The sequence below is a fragment of the Aegilops tauschii genome, chromosome 2 (assembly GCF_002575655.3).
Source record: "Aegilops tauschii subsp. strangulata cultivar AL8/78 chromosome 2, Aet v6.0, whole genome shotgun sequence".
Taxonomy (NCBI): Eukaryota; Viridiplantae; Streptophyta; class Magnoliopsida; order Poales; family Poaceae; genus Aegilops; species Aegilops tauschii.
The window spans coordinates 118,478,067-118,502,347 of record NC_053036.3 but is presented as its reverse complement, the minus strand read 5'-3'; the positions used below and the strand labels follow the sequence as shown (position 1 = coordinate 118,502,347).

Sequence of the window (24,281 nt, the reverse complement as noted above, 5' to 3'; positions counted from 1 at the left end):
CTCCTCCGGAACCTACGGTATAGCGAAAACGTACACTAACGTGAAAATCATCGCGTGCATAAAATTTGTTCCAAATTTTTTCCAAACAAATACTATAAAAAACTAGACAAAATTATAAGACTGACAGAAAAAGAATCAATCAAAAATCATCTTTTGTTAAAAAGATATAAGGGGTTTAGTCCAGGGACTAATCTGTGATGAAACAGAAAAGAACCAGGGACTTAACTGAGAAAACACAAAAAGGTTCGGAAAGAAATGCTCCAGCCCAAAGGGAAAACGCATTCTGCCCGAAGGCACCATCAGAAAACGGTTCGAGGGAAATAGAAGAGAGGCTGACGGGGGGGGGGGTCCACACGTCAGGTTCAAAAACTCCAACAGAGCTTGCCGGCGCCCGAAAGCTGCGGTGGTCGCCGGCGTCGAACCACGGCGAGGCAGGGAGATCGGAGGGTACCAAGAGGTTCAGTGTGTTCTTCCGCGTCGGTGGGTGGTGGACTTGGCCGTCGGAGAGCACCACGTTGACGGCGACACTTTCTCCGGCGGACGGTGGTTCGGGCGATGGTGGAGAACTCCGGTGGGTGCTGCAAACTCCAAATTGAAGCACGGGTCAGCAGAGTGGATGCACTAGAAAGCTACTGGCAAGAGTTGAGGGGTAGAGGTGCACGCACGGGAGCGACTCGAGCTGGGTCCCGTGGCGGGTCGAGGCGGCCGGAGTTGGGGAAGAAGGCTCCCTCGGGGCTCTTCCAGTGGCTTGGCGTGGTATTGGTGGTGCGTAGGGGTGGTGTGAGTTCGAGTTCGAGCTCGGGGCCTCTATTTATAGGTGATCCGAGGGGGTGGCCGTGAACGGGGTTTCTCCGGCGAGCGATTACGGCGAGGCAGAGGTTGGGCAGGGGGTTTAGGGGGCTAGGCACCATCAGAGAAGATTACTGGTGCCGTTCCACCACTAAACCTCGGTCGGGCAAGGCGTAATGCGCCGATCCTCGACGGGGCGGCCGTACGGGCACGGCGGCGGCAGAGAGCGCGCTCCGCGCCTAGCAGTTCACGACGAAGGATGGCAGCGCGCACGGGGGAGTGGATGGCCACGCGGCGGTCTCCGGTGGCTTGGGCGGCGCTGGACGGCGCCGTCCACGCTGCGCCTCTCTCTGGCGGCCGCAAAGCCGCTGCTGCCGTCGCTCACGGGTGGCGCACCTCCTCCGGCTCGTCGCCGACGCCCGCAAGACTCCAGGAGCTCGTGCGGCGCAGGGATAAGAAGGAGAGGACAGGGAGCAAGGCGCCACCGCGGTACTGGCGAGATTGAGAACGTTTTCTGAAGAAAACGACAGTGTTCCTGAAACTGTTTAACTGAACTTTCTGAACATGATAGCAACAGTGCCAGTCAGGTGTTCGACGAAATGATTTGGCATGAAGAATTTTTTTTCTGGAGCTGGGACTTGGTGAGGTGACCTCTCAATGCACCCAGAGGCTGCCTGAATTTTCTCAGATTTTTAGGAGGAGAATTCAAATGAATTTCATCAAATTTGGCAAATATGGTCCAAACTTGCAGCAAGTACAATTTGAAATATTTGAACTGGAGACCAGTGGATCTTCATGGATCTTGGTTGAGGGCTCAAAGGACTAGCTAGGGAAATTGGTTTGGAGGCAAAACTCAAAGCAGTAAGGGTAGCTCCTTTGAAAACCTCCAAGGATCAAAGTAGAGGGCAGAAATTGTTTTTGATGAGAAATAAATGGAAACAAATATATGGAGAGGTTCAACTTGCTGGATTTGAAGTATATCATGATCCAAAGATGGGGAAAGGCTTTTGGGAAGGGATTTCTACTTGGGTCATGGCAAGAGGAAATTTTTGAAAAGGGGAGAAGATCACTCCAAATGCCATAGGATTATTTAAAAGATTTTCAAAAATATTTTTTTTCCAAATGAAAAACCCTTGAGCCAACATGGGATGAAAAACCTCCAAGACCAAAAATCAAGTCTAGGGTGAAACCAAACAAACACTTGTCATAAAAGAAATTTTTTGAGAGGGAGAGTTCTTTAGAAGAAAATTTAAATACCCTCCTCAAATCAAATAAAATATTTTGATGAAACCAAAAATAAAAATTTTTGGGTGTCACAGGCGCGCCCTGGTGGGTTGCGCCCCCCTCGGGGCACCCCCAGGTGCTGCTCTGGCCCATTGGATGTCTTCTGGTCCATAAAAGTCCACAAAAAGTTTTGCGGTGTTTGGACTCCATTTGGTATTGATTTCCTGCGATGTAAAAAACAAGCAAAATAGCAACCGACACTAGGCACTGGGTCAATAGGTTAGTCGCAAAAAATGATATAAAGTTGATATAAAATGACTGTAAAACATCCAAGAATGATAATATAGCAGCATGAATACTTCATAAATTATAGATACGTTGGAGACGTATCAGACTGCACCCTAAATAATCAAAGACACTGTGCATATCTTAATAGAAATGATAAATTCCGAACGTTCAGGTTTGACCATGGCAAATCGAACGTTTTCAATGACAATTTTAGTGACGCGAGAATGGTAAGTTTCGTTGACACACGATAATTTCTGGCAAAAAGTACACTCAACATGGATTTGCCATGTTTGATAACTAAACTTGCCATCCTCGCGTCACTAAAATTGCCACTAAAAACGTTCAATATGGCATGGTTAAATTGCGGACATTCGGGATTTATCGGGTTCCTATCTTAAAGCTTGATCCTATGGCATTATTCCATGCGTAGCTATGAAAATCCTCTCTTTGTGTTTATTGTCCATGTTGCTTCAACCTTCAATATACCATTATCTCATATATGAGGAGATACTTAGAGCATCTCCAATGGCAACCCGCAAATTTTCTCCTCCATCCGCCCGCGGAAAGGGGGGATCGGTCCATGGACACGGATGCGGGAGGACACCATCCAACGCTAGACGCATACATCCGGCCAACAATTCGAACCAACCTCACGAAATTTTATCAACCCGGACATATTTCATTCAAGTTCGGATATACATAAAAAGGTTTATATTTCGACCGCTTAACTAAAAAACCTACAAAAAACCTAAACCCCATACCGGACGACCACCTCGTACGCGTGGCCGCCCTACCCTACCGCACCGCCGTCTTCGTCGGTGCCATCATCGTCGTCGTCATCATGGTCCCTGCAATGGCAGAACGATGCTGGAGGGCTGTGCCAGCCTTGTCCGGCGGCTGCCTGCCGCTCACGAAGTGTCAGCGTTCTAGGAACGGGGGTCCCCAGACTTGCCTGCCTGCGGCCCACGGCGTGGCTAAGCAAGCAGGCCGTACGACCCATTTTCATCAACAAGGCATCCAAGACCCTCGCGAGGGTCCAAGCCTCGCGAGGCGGACGATGCAAGAGCTCCTCGGGAGTGGCCTAGCCAGGTAGGCTCACGAGGAGTGGAGATATCAAGGCGGGGCAAAACCTCACGAGGCTCTCGTGACGTGAGCCATGACGAACGACACCAGGCGGGCGCCAGCGCGCGCAGCGTCCTTATGTCCTCTTTGGTGCTAAGGAGGCCAGCGTGGGCAAAGAGTATCGAGGCATCAGGAAAAGGTTGCTATATTGTTGCAACGAGACCGAGACCAGGAGGACGGCAAGACGGAGGTCATCGTGGAGCCCAAGACGGCGTCACCACCAGAGCTTTTCGCAGGCGAAGACCGCTTTTGTCAGGATAGCTTGTACTAGCTGCCCCCCTTCAAATTTGCCCGCCATTGTTGGCTCCCTTCCCGCTCGATATTTGGGAAGAGGACCAGGGCCTATATAAGTAGAGCTAGCCACCACAGTAGGGGCATATCATCTTAGCTTGATCCAACCCGATCGAGAGCCTACCCTAGCCACAAGAACACCTCAACCTCAGGAGGTTGTTCTTCCCTTGTACTGTCCATCATCAGCCCTAGAGGCAATCCACCACCACCACACTGGAGTAGGGTATTACACCACAACGGTGGCCCGAACCAGTATAAACCTCGTGTCTTTCTGTGTTGCGAGTTCGTCGAGTTCGTCCGCGAGATCTTAGCGAGCTAGGGCGTAGAGCGGTAGGAGGGAAAGACTTCGCGCGCACCCCAGTGTTCGAACCTTAAGGGTTTGCCGGAACCCCACATCCGACATTTGGCGCGCCAGGTAGGGGTGCGCCGGAGCTTCTTCTCCACCAACCAGCTCGCCGACGCTCTACAGCCACGATGTCCGGCGACTCAAGGGCCGGCTCCGATCGCTGGGCAGCCTGGCCAGCCCGAGCAGTGCCGCCTGCCCATGAAGACCTCGACCCCGCGCTCCAGGTGGCGCGAGCGCCGCCAAACTCCACCGGGCGCGGGCAGCGCGGCCAGGCGTCGTCCACCCTCACCCCGCGGGAAGTACGAGCCCCTGGAAGAGCGGCGAGTCATGCCGCGGCAACGGCACCGCACTCACGGCGAGAGCAAGCAAACATGCGGGCGGCACTCATGGTGGCAAGGGAGCTGCTGCGGTGCAGGCTGATGGAGAGTGGTCGGGATGCACTGCTGGAGCGGGTTGCCGAGCTGCTAGATGCGGCAGCGTCCGGGGCGCCACCTTTCTGCTATCGACTTTCTCCTCAGGCCACTTCAGGGCCACACGGCAGGCCTCACCACAACCGCACACCGTCAGCAACGCCCGGGGGCTTCATCAACACCAGCACGGCCAGCGGCGTAGGGGGCTCCGCTGCCCCCATGCCGCCCGCGATAGGCATGGGCGCAAGCGTCGCCCCCATGGTCCTGGCCGGATGCCACGCTACCATCCTCAGGACGCCACCCTAGGCCGAGCAGCATGGAGCGTGGGGCACTATGGCGAGGTGTTTTGGGTGACGGCCCCGGAAGCCTATGTGCCCCGCATGATGGACCAGGAGTACGCAGCGGAGGACGACCCCGGCTCATTCGTTGGAGAAGATTGGGGAGAAGGGGCGCTAGGAGCCGAAGCCTTCCAAGAATCAACGAAGAACCACGACGATCGCGCCGGCAACGACAACTACAGGGTACCGCTAATCTCTTAGGAACAGGCTTACGCTAACCACGGGCTGCAGATGAATCAGGTTGCAGCGTCGATCGATGACCCTGGCACGGCGGCACCCCTTCCAACAAGGGAAGCACGCAGGGGGCCGCTAGGAAGGAGCCAGGAGCATGGCCCCTCCCCGCGTCGCGCGACGCCTAGCGACACCCAGAGGTAGGCCCTCTGCCGGGGAGGCCTCGACAACCCTTCCCCCGGCAGAGGACCTGTGGTCGCCAAGGGCACCGCTGGCGTCCTCTTTCCCTCTTTTGTGTCATCCTCGTGACCGGTCGACTCAAAGGAGGTCAAGGGTGGCGCAAGGCGGGGCCCTCGACTAGCGATATGAAGCAAGGCCGGTACCTCTGAAGAAGGCCCAGTGCCTGTGAAGCTCGCCGCCCGTGACACTCTCACGTAATAATGAGTTGGGGCTGTACACGCCCTGGAGTCTCAGGGGTGCCGGCCTCAGGCCCTGGGGCTCCCTCCCACGCCCAGTGGCAGCACTTAGCTCCGCGCTGGTGAGAGGACTTGAAGACCGGAAGACTAGACTAGGTGCCGGATGCAGCCTTTCGCTTTGGATCTCCCTTTCTGTAGCTTTGCTTTCTGGATGTGGATTTAATTTGAAACCGAGTTTTTATCGTCGCGCGCGGGGGGTGCTTTTTCTTGCTCGAGCAATTTCTTGCCTTCTAGATCTCGTTTTGTCTGGGACTCATGTCCGCCGCCTTCCCCTCATGAGCTCCTCGCGAGCGGGACAGCGCGAAGCGCGCACGCCAAGTGCGCGCTAGCACTACAACTAGAGCTCACCTCTTGTGGGGCCCCTTCTGACGGGGCGACGAGCTCCGCAGGGTTCTCAGAAACTCGACGCCTCGCGACCCAGCTCAAAGCTGGCGCTGACTAAGGTAAACCATGACAGAGAACTCGCATCCGGATTCACGAGTTCACGAGGACACAAACTCACATCGCATAGGAAAGTAAAAACTGCAATTTGCTTACATGAGGGGCTCCCCCTCCCAAAATGCTCTTACAAGTTTTCCAAGGGCCATGCCCGAGCTTCGTGTGCAGGATGAAACGACAGGAGAACATGGGATCAGCCAGAAATGTCGCTCGCTACATCACCCACGGATGCGTCACTCGCGTCATCATCGTCTTCATCGGCAACGTCGCCACCGCCGGCGACGCCCCCGACGCCGTCGTCAACCATGTCGCCTTCGTCTGCGGCGACCACCACGCCGTCATATTCTGAAGTGAAGGCCCTGACCAACGCGTCCACATTGTCTTCAACCCAACGCGCCAGGTCATCCCGGACGACCGTGGGAACGGGGGCGATGGCGGCGTCGAAATCAAAGTTGGGGTCGGCATTCAGAAGGTGGCTGAAGACACGGGAGAAAGCGCGCTCAAGCAAGCCACGCCCCCTTTCCTCCACAAGCTGGCGAGCTCTGGAAGATCGAGCCTCCAGGCGTGTCACCACCTCAGTGAAGAAGATTAGATGGCTGGCATAGTCATTTGAGTGAGGGTCTGGCACCTCCACGTCGCAAATATGGCCCAGGGCGGTGTTGGCCCTGTTCCGAAGATCCTGAAGCATAGGAGCATGCTCGCGCTCCAGCGTTCGTCGTTGGAGCACTTCCTCCGTGTTCTGCCGTGCAACGGCCTCAGCGTCATCAACCCGCCTACGAAGGGAGCGCAGCTCGGCGCGGGTGGAGGCCAAGTCCTCCTGCGCCGTAACCAGGGCGGCGGTCGTGGCCTCCGCGTGCCTCTCAGCCTCATCCAACCTGGTCCTGAGGGTAGCGGCCCTGCCCGCATCCTCCGTACCAGCGAGCTTCAGCTTCAGGTCGTACCTACCCTCCAGGTCCGTGCGAACCTCGGCCACCCGGCGATTCACCTCCTCCTCAACTCCGGCCTCGCGAGCCCCGATGGCATCTTCTGCTTGAGCAACTTGACGTTCCCTCGTCTCCAGTCGCTCGAGCATGAGGCTGCGCTCCACGGCTTCCAGGGCCACCGTCTCACCGCGCTTCCGGACCTCCTCATCCTCCGCGGGCGTCCCCCTCAGCGACGCAAGAGCGGCCCTGCGCGCCTCCACCTGCTGCTCAAGGGATGCGCTCCAGGCCTGGAGCTCCCACGCGCGTTCCTCCGCAGCCTCGCGATGGCGGTCAGCCTCGCGAGCCTCTTCCAAGGCTTGCGAGCGGGCTTCATGGGCGATCTTGAGGGACGCCTCGGCCTTCGCATTCTCAAGGTCGCGCTGATAGCGACCGAGGTTGATGGCCACCCTCAGCTTGCGCCGCCCCTCCACCAGCCGGAGACCTTTGGCCTCAAGGCGCAAGTCAACACCCGCGAGCTCTTCACCAAGTCGGCTCATCGCGCCCATCGCCTCCTGGAAGAGCTTGTGACGAACCACGCTCCGCCCGCGCTCGAGCTCGAACGCTCGACCCTCCTCGTCCTCCACCTCGGGGGCTGCGGGCGGGGCGCCAAGCGGCGCGCCACCCCCCGGCAGGGGGCTGGGAGCTGATGCCGCACCTGACGCCAGCCCGTCCTCGCGAGGAGCCCAAGCCGGCCGAGGCTCGCTGCTTGAAGAGGAACCAAAGATCGAAGCCAACCAGCTGCTGCCCATGAGCAAAGGAGGAGCCTTGGGCACGCCCACCAAGCTCCATGCCAGACCATGGGGGAGGGATGGCCAAGCTGCGGGCTCAGCGCACCGCAAAGGCAGAGATGCTCCCCCGACCGACCCAGCTCCAAGGGCGGTAGAAGGACCAGGAACGCTCAAGGCGGATGGGGGAGTCGATGAAGAAGGAGGCCGCTTCTCGGGAGATGCAACAGCTTCAACCGAAGGAGCCCTGGAGAACTAACGTCAGGATAAGGAGGCCACACGCAGGAAGCCGTGACAACAAGGTACTTACGCGTCAATGGCGATGTACTTTCGCCGCTTCAATGGCCCAAAGATGCTACTGCCGCTAGGGGATCCTTTCCTCTTACGGAGCTCCTCGAAGTCCACACAAAGACGACCGAAACGTTGGACGTGACGGCTGGTGCGCAGCGGGGCCGAAGAAGAGCCTAGAAGGATATCTTCAGGGGTGCCCGGTTGCGGCAAACAGCCGGGCACCGTCTCACCACAACCTCCCGAGGCTCCTGGAGCCTTGGCCTCGGGAGCCGCATGCTGCACCTCCTCAATAATAGGCGCCTCAGGAGGGGGGTCGCAGGCCCCCGAAGACGACGCCCCAGGATCACCACTCGGCACGTGTTCCTCAGGACTCGAGCCACCGGCCCCCGTCGGAGCTCGCTCTCCCGCACCTTCACCTGGGGCGAGCTCGGCACCGGCGGCAAAGAAGGGAACCACGACGACGGGGTTCTCGCGGGGCCCCACCAGTCCGATCGGCCGCAGCCCCCATTCATCGAAGGAAGGCATGCTCGCTGCAAACTCATCCTTGTTCTTGCAGCGATACAACAGGCAATTCTTCCCAGGCATTTCGGCCGGCAAAGGAACACCCTTCAAGACCTTGAGCACTATTTGCCGCATCCAAGAGGGAGCCCAGACTCCTGGAACCTCATGTGGTCCTGACTGTTGAGCAAGGTCCACATTGGGCGAGAGTGGCGCTGAAGCGGAGCAACCCGGCGTTTGACAAACTCCTTCACCACCATTGGCGCGGTCACGCCGCGGTCCTTCAGCAGTCTCAGCCTGGCCCAGACGAGAGCAAGGCGGGGGCTCGAGAGCTTCTGGTGGCTCCAGCCAGAGTTTGGAACAGCAGGCCCCGTCGGGAGACGAAGTAGGGGGCTGAGCACGCCGGCATCGACAAACACCCATCGCGTACGAAACTCGCTCGTGGATGAAGGGAGCTCGAAGTCAATCCCCGCGCCCGTGGTCGCAGCCACGGCCTGGAAGCTCACGCACCCCAAGCTTTGCTGAGGGTCGGCCAGGTGCAATGAGAAGAAGTGACGGAGGAGGGCCACCGAAGGAGCGATGCCCACCATGGCTTCGCACACGAAGGCGAAGACAGCAAGAAGAGTCACCGATTGGGGGTCAAGATGCAGCATGTGGATCTGGTAATGCTCTAGCACCGCGTTGAGGAAGGCATAGAAGGGAGGAATCAGACCAGCCCAGAGGGCATCTATGAAGATTGGGACCTCGGTGGCTGCCCGAGCCATGCGAGTGCAAGACGCAGGCCAAGCCACCGTCTCTCCCCACTCGTTGAAGCTAGAAGCAAGCATCGGACGCACCTTGTCCATGGCCTCGTCGTTGAGCACCCGAGATCGGCCTAGCGCCGGCTCGACAGCTGGAGGTGCGCCTGACGGAGACATTGGCTTCTTCCCCTTGTCCGCTTGTTTTGGCGCCATGGCAACGAAGCAGGGGGAGGGCAGGTCAGATCGGAGAAGGGAAGCAGAGTCTCAAGGAAGCAGGGGGATTGGGGAAGCGAGGCGTAGGCGATGGAGGAATAACTATTTAGGCCGCGGGGGCCGCATAGCTAGGCGGATTCAAAGGCAGCGTGGGGAAGCAGAGACGCCCATGTCCAATCAACCGCCACGCGTCAACCGAGGCCGCAGGCTTTTGGGGCCCGCGGTGCTCCGAACTTGACCCTTGGTTTCGCCACGAAGCCAAGCCCGAGCGCACCTTGGGCCCGGGGGCTACTGTCGGTGTTCTGGGAACGGGGGTCCCCAGACTTGCCTGCCTGCGGCCCACGGCGTGGCTAAGCAAGTAGGCCGTACGGCCCATCTTCATCAACAAGGCATCCAAGACCCTCGCGAGGCGGACGACGCAAGACCTCCTCGGGAGTGGCCTAGCCAGGCAGGCTCACGAGGAGCGGAGATATCAAGGCGGGGCAAAACCTCACAAGGCTCTCGTGACGTGAGCCATGACGAACAACACCAGGCGGACGCCAGCGCGCGCTGCGTCCTTATTTCCTCTTTGGTGCTAAGGAGGCCAGCGTGGGCGAAGAGTACCGAGGCATCAGGCAAAGGTTGCTATATTGGTGCAACGAGACCGAGACCAGGAGGACGGCAAGACGGAGGTCATTGTGGAGCCCAAGACGGCGTCACCACCAGAGCTTTTCGCAGGCAAAGACCGCTTTTGTCAGGATAGCTTGTACTAGCTGTCCCCCTTCAAATTTGCCCGCCGTTGTTGGCTCCCTTCCTGCTCGATATTTGGGAAGAGGACCAGGGCCTATATAAGTAGAGCTAGCCACCACAGTAGGGGCATCTCATCTTAGTTTGATCCAACCCGATCGAGAGCCTACCCTAGCCACAAGAACACCTCAACCTCAGGAGGCTGTTCTTCCCTTGTACTGTCCATCATCAGCCCTAGAGGCAATCCACCACCACCACACTGGAGTAGGGTATTACACCACAACGGTGGCCCGAACCAGTATAAACCTCGTGTCTTTCTGTGTTGTGAGTTCGTCCCCGAGATCTTAGCGAGCTAGGGCGTAGATCGGTAGGAGGGAAAGACTTCGCGCGCACCCCAGTGTTCGAACCTTAAGGGTTTGCCGGAACCCCACATCCGACACGAAGGAGCCGCTCCGCCTCCTGCAGCGCCGTGTGGAGTGCCGTCACGGCCACTGCTAACGAGACCAGCGGAGCCCTGGCTGCGGCCTTGCCGCGACCGTCGTTGGCGGAGCAGTCGCTTAGCGATCAGTCCTCGCCGATCTTGGTGAGCTCGCCGTCAAGGCGGTGGCGACGCCTGGCGACCGTCTCCGGGGTGGTCACGGACCAGTCTAGCACCCACGCGTGGCGAGGTCTCCGTCATTGCGGAACCAGTACGACGCCACATCACTCTTCGTGAGTGCGGAGCGGCGACTGGCATTGCACGGTCGTACCTTATCTGCTGCCAAGCCGCGTGCTCCGCCTCAAACACGACAGCCCTCGAGCCTGAGGGACTGCTGTAACCGCCTCCTCTGAGGTAGTGGAGGAGGCGGCCCCATGCCTTCTTGATCACAGGCGGCAGCTCCTACTTGACGGTGAGGCGGTGGCGACGCGGTGGAGATAACGTCGCGTCGATGCAGCCGTACCGCCTACATGGCAGGGACACAGGCCCCTCCGGCAGGAGAGTGGACGCCGGCTCGGGCTTCACGCGGTGGTGCGACGGGGACGACGGATCCTCCTTCACGCGCGTCGGTGATGGCGGCAATGGCCCCATGTAATGGAGTGACCGCTCCATCATTATCTCGATCTGACGGACGAAATCTTCGTCCGTCAGAACGTCCTCCTTGAGGAGTCAGGGCGGCTGCTGCGGTGGCTCCCGTAGCTGCTGCGGTGGCGCCTGGTCCTCCTTGTCACCGGAGGAGATGATGATCTCCTCCTTGGTGGAGGAGCCAACCGTCGTGGATGCTGACTGGTCCAGAGAGCATGGCCGGCGGCGCCAAGAACCATCGGAGGAGGAGCTTCCGCCTACTCCGCCTGTCAGCGCGAAGCACCACGACATCGATATTGCCTGAGCCAGGGTCGAAGAGGGGGAGGGAGGGACTCGGGCACGGAGACAGGGGAGGGGAGGGGGCGGTGCTCGGGGAGGGGGAGTGCAGCTCTGTTTGTCGCCGGTGTATGGTTTAAATAGCCGCGGCGAGGCCCAGGCGAAGAGCGGTCCGCTTTAATGTGGCACAATGGCCAGAGTTGGTTCCTCAGGGACCTGCGTTCGCATTAAAGCGACAACTGTCGAGAGGTCACGTCGGCCAGTGCTGCCCTTCCTCCCTCCGGTCACATCGTGGCATCATACCGGCCGCTACGTGCTCTGGGCCATCATGAATGTAGCATGTTAAGCAGCACGTGCATAGGAAGGAAAGCACTAGAGGGACGGGTAGGGTTTTGGGTGAACCAGGGCGGTCAGAAACGGGCTTGGGAGCAGGCAGGACTACCGCAAAGCCCCCACCCCATGTTTGTCTTTGGTTTACGGGAGAAATCGCGTCCGGACCGCCCTGCGTACCGATATAGGACCGGTTAGATGACTTCTGCCGTCCGGACGATTGTGGGAGGATTGCGGGTCCGTCTTATAGATGCCCTTAGTGCCGATCATTTTTTTTCATGTGACACTGCATGGCATTGGTACCTTCTTCATTAAAGTATGATTGTCCTTCGCGTAAAAAACAATATGATTTTCATGCTTTTTACCAACTTGACGGTAAGATATCCCGGGGCCGAAAATATAACCGTCTGATAGCAACTAGTTCGAGCAGTGAAGCAAAAATGGATGGGGAGTTGGGGACACGAAGCGATGCCGGACACAAAGTACACGTTTGGTAGGCTACATACAGCCCAACCAGGCTCGCGCAGGATGTTTTTGGACCGTTTGGTTGCCTGCAAGCCGGCCTGGCTCGTATTAGCATGGAACTTAAAGCACCCTAGAGCTCGGCTCGCTGGGATCGCTCGAATCGGTTGTTTCCAGTGAGCCGGGCTGAGTCGGGCGAAAAAGGAAGACGCGGCGTAGGACGCGGTGCCTGGGGATCCGATGGAGATGGCGGGAGGGGAAAATCGGCCGAGGCGGGATGGCGCAAAATATACCCTCAACATCCGTTTACTCGCTCACCCCTAGCTGTAGGACAGGCCTTCCTCTGTTATTGGCACCGGCGGCGGCAGCGACTCAGATCTGCGGTTGCGACGGCAGCGGCGACTCAGCAACACTCCCTTGCAGCAGCAACAACACTCCCCGGTAGCGTGATACGTCTCCGGCGTATCTATAATTTATGAAGTATTCATGTTAATATATTATCATTCTTGGATGTTTACAATCATTTTATAGCAACTTTATATCATTTTTTGGGACTAACCTGTTGACCCAGTGCCTAGTGCCAGTTGCTGTTTTTTGCTTGTTTTTTACATCGCAGGAAATCAATATCAAACAGAGTCCAAACACCGCGAATTTTTTTGGAGAATTTTGATGGACCAGAACACCCAGGTTGGGCCAGAGCAGCACCTGGGGGGGTGCTCCGAGGGGGGCATAACCCACAAGGGCGCCTGGCCCCCCTGGCGCGCCCAGGTGGGTTGTGCCCACCTCGGTGGCCTCCCGCACCGCCTCTTCGCCCTATAAATTCACAAATATTCCAAAACCCTTCAGGGTAGCCCTAGATGAGAAGTTCCGCCGCTGCAAGACCTCTGTATCCACGAGATCCAATCTAGACCCTGTTCCGCCACCCTGCCGGAGGAGGTAATCATCACGGGTGGCCATCTTCATCATCTCGGCGGCCACCACGATGAGGAGGGAGTAGTCCACCCTCGGGGCCGAGGGTTTGTACCAGTAGCTATGTGTTTAATCTCTCTCTCTCTCTCTCTCTCTCGTGTTCTTGAGATGCACAATCTTGATGCATCACGGGCTTTATTAATATAGTCGGATCATATGGTGTTTTCCCCTCTATCTTGTTGTGATGAATTGAGTTTTTCCCTTTGAGATTTCGTTGTTATCGGATTGAATACTTTTATGGATTCTAGAACACTTGATATATGTCTTGCAATTGAATACTCGTGGTGACAATGGGGTATCGTATTGATTCACTTGATATATGTTTTGGCACTCAACTCGCGGATTCCCAAGGTGACATTGGGGTAATCTATGCATAGGGGTTGATGCCCGTTCTTGTCTTTGTTTCTCCGGTAGAAATCTTGGGGCACTCTTTGAAGTTCTTTGTGTTGGATTGAGTATCATGAATATGAATTTGCTTTGGTGTTATTTCAGTATGAACTCTAGGATAGATCGAACAGAAAGAATAGCTTTGTGTTATTTTAGTACTAACTCTTGAATAGATCAAACGGAAAGAATAGCTTTGAGGTGGTTTCGTACCCTACAAACAATTTATTCTTATGTTCTCCGCTAGATAAGAACTTTGGAGTGATTCTTCGTTGCACGTTGAGGGATGGTTATGTGATCCAACTATGTTAGCACTGTTGAGAGATTGCACTAGCGAAAGTATGGACCCTAGGCCTTGTTTTCAAGCATTGCAATACCGTTTGCGCTCACTTTTGTTACTTGTTACCTTGCTGTTTTGTATTGTTCCTATTACACAAACCAATATCTACTATCCATATTACACTTTGATCACCATCTCTTCGCCAAACTAGTGCACCTATACAATTTACCATTGTATTTGGTGTGTTGGGGACACAAGAGAATTTATGTTATTTGGTTGCAGGGTTGCTTGAGAGAGACCATCTTCATCCTACACCTCCCACGGATTGATAAACCTTAGGTCATCCACTTGAGGGAAAATTTCTACTGTCCTACAAAACTCTGCGCTTGGAGGCCCAACACGAGTCTACAACAATAAAGTTGCGTAGTAGACATCAAGCTCTTTTTTGGCGCCGTTGCTGGGGTATATCTTTAGATCTTGCAATTGAATCTTTTAGTTTCTAGTTTTATCACTAGTTTGGTTTATAAAAGAAAACTACATAAAAAATGGAATTGTGTTGCATCATATCATATTAGTGATCATCTTTATAATATCTTTCTTGAAAATGATGGGTCAGAAAATTGTGCTCAATTGTTAAAAGAAGTTAATGAAATGTTTGGCACAAAATATTTGAATGATGAGCATGATTGCAATATTGTTAGTATGAATTCTTTGAATATCCATGATGCTAACGATATGCAAAGCCATAAGCTTGGGGATGCTATGTTTGATGATTACGACATTTTTGTCCCCCAAGTTTTGATGAGAAAAATTATTACGATGATAGCATGCCTCCTATTTATGATGATTATATTGATGAAAGTGGATTTGGAGAGGTCATGACTTTATTTAATGACGATTCCACTATTTTGGAGGAGGTTACAATTGATTATGAGAACAAAGTTCCTATCTATGATGATTATGATAATGGCATGTATGCTATAAAGAATAATGATAATCATGAAACTTGTCATCATGATTTTAATTTTCAATCACATGATAGTTATTTTCTTGAGTTTGTTCCCACTACTATTGGTGAGATTAAATTTGCTTATGTGGAGAGTACCAAAATTTCTATGCTTGTGGATCATGAAAAGAGTGCTTTATTTGATAGTTATATTGTTGAATTCATTCATGATGCTACTGAAAATTATTATGAGAGAGGAACTTATGCTTGTAGGAATTGCAATAATATCAAGTTTCCTCTCTATGTGTTGAAAGTTTTGAAGTTATGCTTGTTTTGCCTTCCTATGGTAGTTGATTCTTGTTCCCAAAAGTTATTTCTCACAAAATACCTATGCATAGGAAGTGGGTTAGGCTTAAATGTGCTTGCCTTGTGTTTCATGATGCTCTTGTTATGTTTCAATTCATATCTTTTATGCGAGCATCATTGAAATCATCATGCCTAGCTAAAAGGCATTAAAGAAAAGCGCTTGTTGGGAGAGAACCCAACATTTACCCCTACTGTTTTTGTGTTTTAACATGATTAGGCTACTGTAATAATCATTTTTTATTGCTTTTGTTTCAATAAAGTACCAAGTAAAGCCTTTTGGATAGTGTGGATGATAGTTGACTTGATTCTGTGCAAAAACAGAAACTTTTGCGCTCTGTCCAGGAAATTTGAAAATTCACTGGAACGTGATTTTGATCTGAATTTTCTACAGGTGATAGATATACAAATTCTCTACGTTGTCCTATTTTTTCAGAATTTGTGGAGTAGCAGAAGTATGGTTGGAGTACAGATTACTACAGGCTGTTCTGTTTTTGACAGATTCTGTTTTCAATTGATAGTTTGCTTGTTTCCTGGTTTCTATGGATTATATTGCTCAATATAAATTGTGGAAATGATATGCTGCAGTAGGAATTGTGTGGAAACAATTATGAATCTTGTCTTTGATAGTACCAAAGTGAAATGGTTTGCTCTTTATCATACTAACCTATCTCACGAAGTTCCGTTAAGTTTTGTGTGATTGAAGTTTTCAAGTTTTGGGTGAGATATCAATATGAGGAGAATAAGGAGTGACAAGACCCTAAGCTCGGGGATGCCCAAGGCACCCCAAGGTAATATTCAAGGAAGATCCAAGCAACTAAGCTTGGGGATTCCCCGGAAGGCATCCCCTCTTTCGTCTCCAACATTATCGGTAACCTCACTTGGAGCTACATTTTTATTCGTCACATGATATGAGTTTTTCTTGGCGCGTCATTTTATTGTGTTAGTATTTTCTTGATGTTATTTAGAATAATGTTTTGCATCTTTCTTTTTGATAAAAATGTCAAGGATAGCCTTTACCATGCTTATTTTGCAAGTATATGAGTTGCTGTTTGAAAACAGAAAGTTTATCGCTGTTGCAAAAATTCCCTAGAAAATTCAGAATATGATAAAATGTTGAAACTTTTTGCATAATAAGCTCTGATAGATTTTCTACAGTGTGGTAAATTTTCAGAATTTTAGGAGTTAGGGAAGTATGATGAGTCTTGCATTCTTTACAGACTGTACTGGTTTGGCAGATTGCTGTTATGTTTGCATTGTTTGCATATGTTTGCTTGTTTAATGATTCTATTTGAGGATAGGAGTATTAAATATTCAGAGGCATTTAGTATGCAATGTTGAATACTAATTTTAGTGATTTGCTACAGTAGAGAATGATAAGGTTTTTGCATTGATTTATACTAACTTATCTCACGAGTTCTTGTTGAGTTTTGTGTGGATGAAGTTTTTGAGATTTAGGAAAACCGTGATATGAAAGGAATTAAGGAGACACAAAAGCTCAAGCTTGGGTATGCCCAAGGAATCCCAATATTATATTTCAAGAGGTCTCAAGCATCTAAGCTTGGGGATGCCCCGGTAGGCATCCCACCTTTCTTCTTCAACAATTATAGTTCAGTATCGGTTGAGCCTAAGTTTTTACTTCTTCACATGACGTGTGCTATTCTTGGAATTTAATTTTATTTTGTTTTCCTTGCTGTTTGAATAAAATACTTAGATCTGAAAGTTTTTAAATAAGAGAGAGTCCACACTTAGCTACCTATTTACTTAACTACTCACTTGATCTTCACTTATATCTTTTTTTTGGATTAGCTTGTCATTTACTCTTGTGCTTCACTTATATCCTATGAGTAAATTGTTGAATGAATTGAATATCATGAGGTTGAAATTATATGTTCATATCATGCCTAGTGGTAGCTTCACATTGGGTTTAGAAAGTGAAATCTTTTGAGGCTTGACAATCACAATATTGGTCATACAAGAAATTCACGAATAATTAGTATAAGGAAGAGAACTTTCACATGCAAATACACTATCTTGGAAATCTTTTGTGATTGTGAGCTCCCATCAAAATATTATATGCCAAAATTGTTGATGTTGGACAAGGAAGACAACGTAATGATTTATGTTTGTTCATATTCACATAGAAGTTATATTGTCATACATCCTTCAACATGTGGTGCTTGCCCCCCATCTTTGCTAGCCAAAAAATCCGCACCAAGTAGAGATACTACTTGTGCATCCAAAAACCCTTAAACCCAAATTTTATTTTCAAGAGTCCACCATACCTACCTAAGGATTGAGTAAGATCCTTCAAGTAAGTTGTCATCGGTGCAATAAGGCAATAAAAATTGCTTCTAAAAGTATGAGATCATTTAGTGTAAGAGAAAATTGAGCGTTGTATGAACTTGTGATGGTAAAGAATAAAAGTGACAGACTGCATAATAAAGGTTGCTATCACAAGGGGCAATATAACGTGACGTTCTTTTGCACTAAGGGGTTGAGCGTACAAATAAATAAGCGCATGGCAACCTCTGCTACCCTCTGCGAAGGGCCTATCTTTTACTTTATGTATCTACTTTTATGCAAGAGTCAAAGTTTTTCTCTCTATTCCTTTTTATTTTTCTCCTTTGGCAAGCATCATGTGGTGATGAAAGATCTAGGCACATATGTCCAGTTGAATATGGGTAGAATGAGTTATTATTGTTGACATCACCCTTGAGGTGAATACGTTGGGAGGTGAAACTATGAGCCCCTATCTTTCTATGTGTCCGGTTGAAACGTTTTGCTCATGTGTATGCGGTGAGTGTTAGCAATCAGAGAAGACTATATGATGGTTGAGTATGTGGAGCCCTTACTTAGACTCTGTTGAACAAGTTGAATTGCAATTGCTTGGTGACTAAGAATATAGGTTGTTGAGTTTCAAGAGAATTCATTGTTTGAACCTTAACATGTGAATTGGTTGCTACTTTATGAGAAGTTTTATAATAATTGTTGTTATGATGCTAGGAAAAGTGATTGCAATTATCATTGATCAAACTTATGCACTTTGCTAGCATTCACACTTCATAAATCATTTCTTTTATCATTTACCTACTCGAGGACGGGTAGGAATTAAGCTTGGGGATGCTGATACGTCTCCGACGTATCTATAATTTATGAAGTATTTATGCTAATATATTATCACTCTTGGATGTTTTACAATCATTTTATAGCAACTTTATATCATTTTTTGGGACTAACCTATTGACCCAGTGCCCAGTGCCAGTTGCTGTTTTTTGCTTGTTTTTTACATCGCAGGAAATCAATATCAAACGGAGTCCAAACACCGCGAAACCTTCTCAAGAATTTTTATGGACCAGAACACCCAGGATTGGCCAGAGCAGTACCTGGGGGTGCCCCGAGGGGGGCACAACCCACCAGGGCACGCCTTGGCCCCCTGGCGCGCCTAGGTGGGTTGTGCCCACCTCGGTGGCCTCCTGCCCCCCTCTTCACCCTATAAATTCAAAAATATTCCAAAACCCTTTGGGGTACCCCTAGATCAGAAGTCCCGCTGCCGCAAGGCCTCCATATTCACAAGATCCAATCGAGACCCCATTCCGGCACCCTGCCGGAGGGGGTAATCATCACTGGTGGCCACCACGATGTGGAGGGAGGAGTCCACCCTCAGGGCCGAGGGTTTGTACCAGTAGCTATGTGTTTAATCTCTCTCTCTCTCTCTCATGTTCTTGAGATGCACAATCTTGATGTATCGCAGGCTTTGTTAATATAGTCGGATCATATGGTGTTTTCCCCTCTCTATCTTGTTGTGATGAATTGAGTTTTTCCCTTTGAGATTTCGTTGTTATCTGATTGAATACTTTTATAGATTTGAGAACACTTGATATATGTCTTGCAATTGAATACTCGTGGTGACAATGGGGTATCGTATTGATTCACTTGATATATGTTTTGGCACTCAACTCGCGGATTCCCGAGGTGACATTGGGGTAATCTATGCATAGGGGTTTATGCACATTCTTGTCTTTGTTTCTCCGGTAGAAATCTTGGGGCACTCTTTGAAGTTCTTTGTGTTGGATTGAGTATTATGAATATGAATTTGCTTTGGTGTTATTTCAGTACGAACTCTAGGATAGATTGAACGGAAAGAATAGCTTTGTGTTATTTTAGTATGAACTCTTGAATAGATCAAACGGAAAGAATAGCTTTGAGGTGGTTTCGTACCCTACAAACAATTTATTCTTATGTTCTCCGCTAGATAAGAACTTTGGACTGATTCTTCATTGCACGTTGAGGGATGGTTATGTGATACAACTATGTTAGCACTGTTGAGAGATTGCACTAGCGAAAGTACGGACCCTAGGCCTTGTTTTCAAGCATTGCAATACCGTTTGTGCTCACTTTTGTTACTTGTTACCTTGCTATTTTTATTGTTCCTATTACAAAAACCAATATCTACTATCCATATTACACTTTTAGCACCATCTCTTCGCCGAACTAGTGCACCTATACAATTTACCATTGTATTTGGTGTGTTGGGGACACTAGAGACTTTTTGTTATTTGGTTGCAGGGTTGCTTGAGAGAGACCATCTTCATCCTACACCTCCCACGGATTGATAAACCTTAGGTCATCCACTTGAGGGAGTATTGCTACTGTCCTACAAAACTCTGCGCTTGGAGGCCTAACACAAGTCTACAAGAATAAAGTTGCATAGTAGACATCATAGCGGTAGCTGCTTCTCCCGTTCTTCTTCGACTCCGTCCGGCCATCCTCGTCTCCACCATGTCTCCTCGACCCCGAAGCTGGTAAGCTACCCCCTCCCCTCCTCTGGTATGTGTTAGGTCGTTCGATAGGACCGTTTAGGGTCGATAGCGGCATCGCTGACCACATCATGGATGTATCTTAGGTTCTGGATGAACGGACAAAGCTTCTAGTTCTGGCAGCATCGCTGATAGCTGTGGTTCAAGCCTGGATCATGTTGGTCCATAAGACAGTTGTTTGTCGGAATGTGAAACCTCTAATCCGGTATGTTCTGATGTTAATCCAGGATCAGGAGAGGATAGCGAATCTGAACTACATCTACAACTATAATGACACAGAGGCTCTGTGGATGTTTCAAATGGTAAAAGCACCTTTCGCCAGGCTTGTGCAGACGGTCAAGAGTAGGGGGCTGCTAAAAATAGCATCCACGTCACTGTAGAAGAGCAAGTGGCCATGTTCGTCCATGTTGCTGGTCATAACTAGAGGTTCAGGGTTGTACACAACACCTTCGGGAGATCAATGGAGACCATCTCCAGGTACTTCAAGCAAGTGATGTATGCTATTGGGGAGCTCAGAGGAGAGATGATCAGGTCACCAACCGGTTGGACTCCTACCAAGGTTCGCACTAGCCCAAGATGGTATCCATACTTCAAGGTGAGCACTGACAGTATGTAGTTCATGCCTTGATATGTTGTTATTGTTCTTCTGTAGCCATACTTCAAGGTGAGCACTAACAACATACCGTAATACCATTCCAGGATTGCATTGGAGCAATATATGGTACTCATGTGACTGCCAAAGTGCAGAGGTCACAAGCTGCAGCATATAGAGGGAGGAAGCACTACATAAGCCAGAATGTGCTAGCTGTTGTTGACTTTGATATGAAGTTCATATATGTGCTGACTGGCTTGGAAGGATCAGCACATGATGCTAATATTCTCAGTGACAGCATGAGTCGTCATGATGGCATCAACATCCCTGATGGCAAGATCTACCTAGGAGATGTTGCCTATGCATGTCGGCCAGGTGTTCTTCCACCCTTCAGGAAAACTAGATACCATCTGAATGAGTTCTCTAGTAGGAACTATTCTAGGACTTCACATGAGCTGTTTAATCTCAGACACTCTAGCCTTAGAGTAACGGTTGAGAGGGCATTTGGAGCTCTGAAGAACAAGTTCAAGATCCTGGATCAGAAGCCATTCCACCCTTACCCTACCCAGGTTAAGCTTGTTCTTGCATATTGCATTCTACATAACTGGATCCCGCAATGGGGTGTTGATGAACTTGTGCCGGAGGAGGAAGATGTGACTCTTGATGAGGTGATCAGCTCCGACAATGGTGGGAGGCGTTCGACAATGAAGCGTGAAAGAACAAGAGGTTGGAGTGCGCTCACGCATTGTGGGATAACAGAGGTCAGAGAAGGATCTAAAGCAGAAGAAGAAGAACAAGAAGAAGAAGAAGAAGAAGAAAGAGGCAACAATAGAAGAGAAGGAGAGGAACCAGCATAGTAGCAGCAGAGGAAGAGGAAGATAAAGAGGAAGAGGATGAACTTCCACCTAGTTAGCATCATTGAACTTTCCCTATTCAGCCATGTTGGCTCTTAATAATTTGTACTATCATTTGCTAGTAGCTAGGATAAACTGCCATTTGTTTCCTAGCTAGGACAAGACAATGTTCAGTGTATGTTGTAAGGTCACCACCAATGAGAAGTGGTGATCACATCTAACAACAGCGACGCAGGAAACCAAACAGCGTGCTGACTAGTTGCTCCCCTCATGCATGGAGCCTAATGCAGGTAACCAAACTGCAAGCAGATGTTGGTTTTTAACCTGCATTTGTCCAACCAGACCCAACTGAGACAAGTATGCAAAATGCCCTAAAACAGATATGTGAACCAAACGCATCCGAAGCGAAGCAAAGATGGATGGGGACACGAAGTGATGCCGGACACATAGCCAAAAATGAATTAGGATAAGTGAAGTGGGCATGGACGTGAAACAATGCTAGACACGGAGAGGAGCAAAGTGTTGAGTGAAGGCTGTGAGGTGGAGTGAATGAGCGTGCGAAGCAAAATCGGACATAAACAACCAAGTGGTGAGTTAGGAGCCATGAGGAGATGCCAAACACTGTATGAGAGCAAAACACACATATTTACAAGGTTCCAGACAATGGGGCTATGAACATCATTTCTGCTCCGGTGCTACCCCCTGGGCTGAACACGCGGGGACAAACACAAGGACGACCAAGATTAACCAAAAACCGTTTGGAAAGAGGGGCACGATCGTCTTTTGTGCCCGTGCAGCCGGGTTAGTTTGTATGCCCGGCCATATATATATTTGTATACACCCGGGCATTTCGTTTTCGCGTGCAACTGCCCACGGCCGTGGGCAGCACGTGTCCATGGGAACATGCCAAAACTGTCCCATCTTATAAATGAGGAGGGGAACCACCTCCGGCTGCATTGCCCACCATTTCCCCCCCGCCGAATCGTCTCCCTCTCCTCTCCCACCATGTTGTCTCCCTCGCCCCCACCACGTCGTGTAGGTCTCCACACCGCATCCTCTCCCTCACCTCCATCGCCATGGAGGACGGTCATGGCAAAGTCGGCGATTGGGGTGCAGATCTGGTGGCGCTGCAGTGCGCGGTGCCCGCAGGGGTACAGGACGATGCTGGCGTCAACGGCGGTGCATCAGATGCTGCAGATCTGGAGAAGGTGGAGGCGGGCTCCAGTGGCATAGTCCAGCCAGATGCGCATGCTCTGGTGAGCTCTAGCGAGGAGCAGGTGCGCAGAAGGTGGAGGCGGGCTCTGGCAAGGCGCAGAAGGTGGAGGCGGGCTCTGGTGAGGAGTAGGTGGCGCAAAAGATAATTCCGTATCCCTTTTAATTGTAATATTAGATTCTAGGGTTAGTTCCATTGGTTTGGCTAGAAGATTCGTGGGTTATAGTAGTTGGTTTGAGGGTTTTCTCTGCATTAGGGTTTTCTGTATTTGATCCGTGCAAAAATGGTGGACAAATATTAATGAGAGATAGGTTAGAGCAGAATTTTTTTGCTTATTAGATAGGTTAGAGCAGATGGGTTATATATTAATGATAGATAGGTTTGAGGGTTTTCTCTGCGTTAGGATGGGGTATTTTCAGATGCTTATTAGATTAGTTGTTGAAAATTTGCTTATTAGATTTTAATTAGTATGAGGTCTAACACCTTATTTACTAGGGGTTTAAAGGACAGATAGACCATATATGGTTATTAGATCTGTGGTTCAATGCTGCAGACATGTATGATTATTAGATTTGATTTTGAATCCTACACAGATTGGTGTTTTGTATGTCATACGCCCAAATGGAATGCATTAAATTTGATGTGCCTCTGAATTGATTAAGATGATACTTGAGTCATATATAGTATAAAATTTTGTTGTTTAGGCAAGTAATGAAATTTTATATGTTACTTGGAGATGCATGCATTTATAGTTGAAGATGTACCTATGTAACTACTGCATTATGTTAATATATGTAGGAGCTTTGCTGTATTATCCCCAAACAAATGCTTAGGTACCTTTAAATTGTTCTTTTGTGTAGGTTTCCCGTAATTAGAAAGTTGTCCACAATATGTAGTTATATTAGCTAGGTTGTTCAAATTGTGTGCATGAAAATGGAAAATGCAAGTATGATCATAGTTTGGATAATCTGATCAATGTGTCATGTGTGCATATTAAAATTTTCAGTTGGCTTCTGTAATTAGTACTAATGGATGTAATTTTATATTTAGGTGGATGGTTCTGTGGACAAGAAGAGGAAGTTGGACCTTACTGACTTCAAAGACCCGTATGATCCAGGCTATGGTGACGACGAAGTCTATGAGGTAAGCCCAAGCTGAAATTTGGATTGTTCATTTAGTTCATTTGACATGTTGTTATATACAGTGGAGAATATATGATGGAAACAGAGGGTGGTCTCAAAACTTAGACACTAATGTAAATTAAGAGTTTTATTTTACAGTATAGGTTCATTAAGTATAAATTTCAAATCATGGATCTAATTATATAGAGTGGAGAATCTATGATGGAAATAGAGGCTGGGCTCAAAACTTAGACACTAATGTAAATTAAGATTTTTATTTAAAGTATAGGTTCATCAACTATAAATTTCAAATCATGAATGTAATATATATTGCATTAGTAATTTATCTTCACGGTGGCGGTATCCTGCTCAGGGGATGTCCATACGTTGTGTTTCTGTTGTCTAGTTTCATCAGGGAACCTATGCGGTTTGTGTCTTCTCTATCTTGCCAGATGCAAGAGGAAGCAAATGATTGAGACCAACTAGCTTAAGACCACATGATGTTTGCTTCATCCACAACTGTGGCATGTATATGAGCGTGATGCCTTAACAGATTAGCT

The 24,281-nt window shown here is 49.7% G+C and overlaps 1 pseudogene; it reads left to right on the top strand.

The window, feature by feature from the left end:
* The window catches only part of LOC141040806 (uncharacterized), a 52,272-nt pseudogene extending 30,961 nt beyond the window's left edge, over positions 1-21,311 (top strand).
* Positions 21,312-24,281: the final 2,970 nt, after the last annotated feature.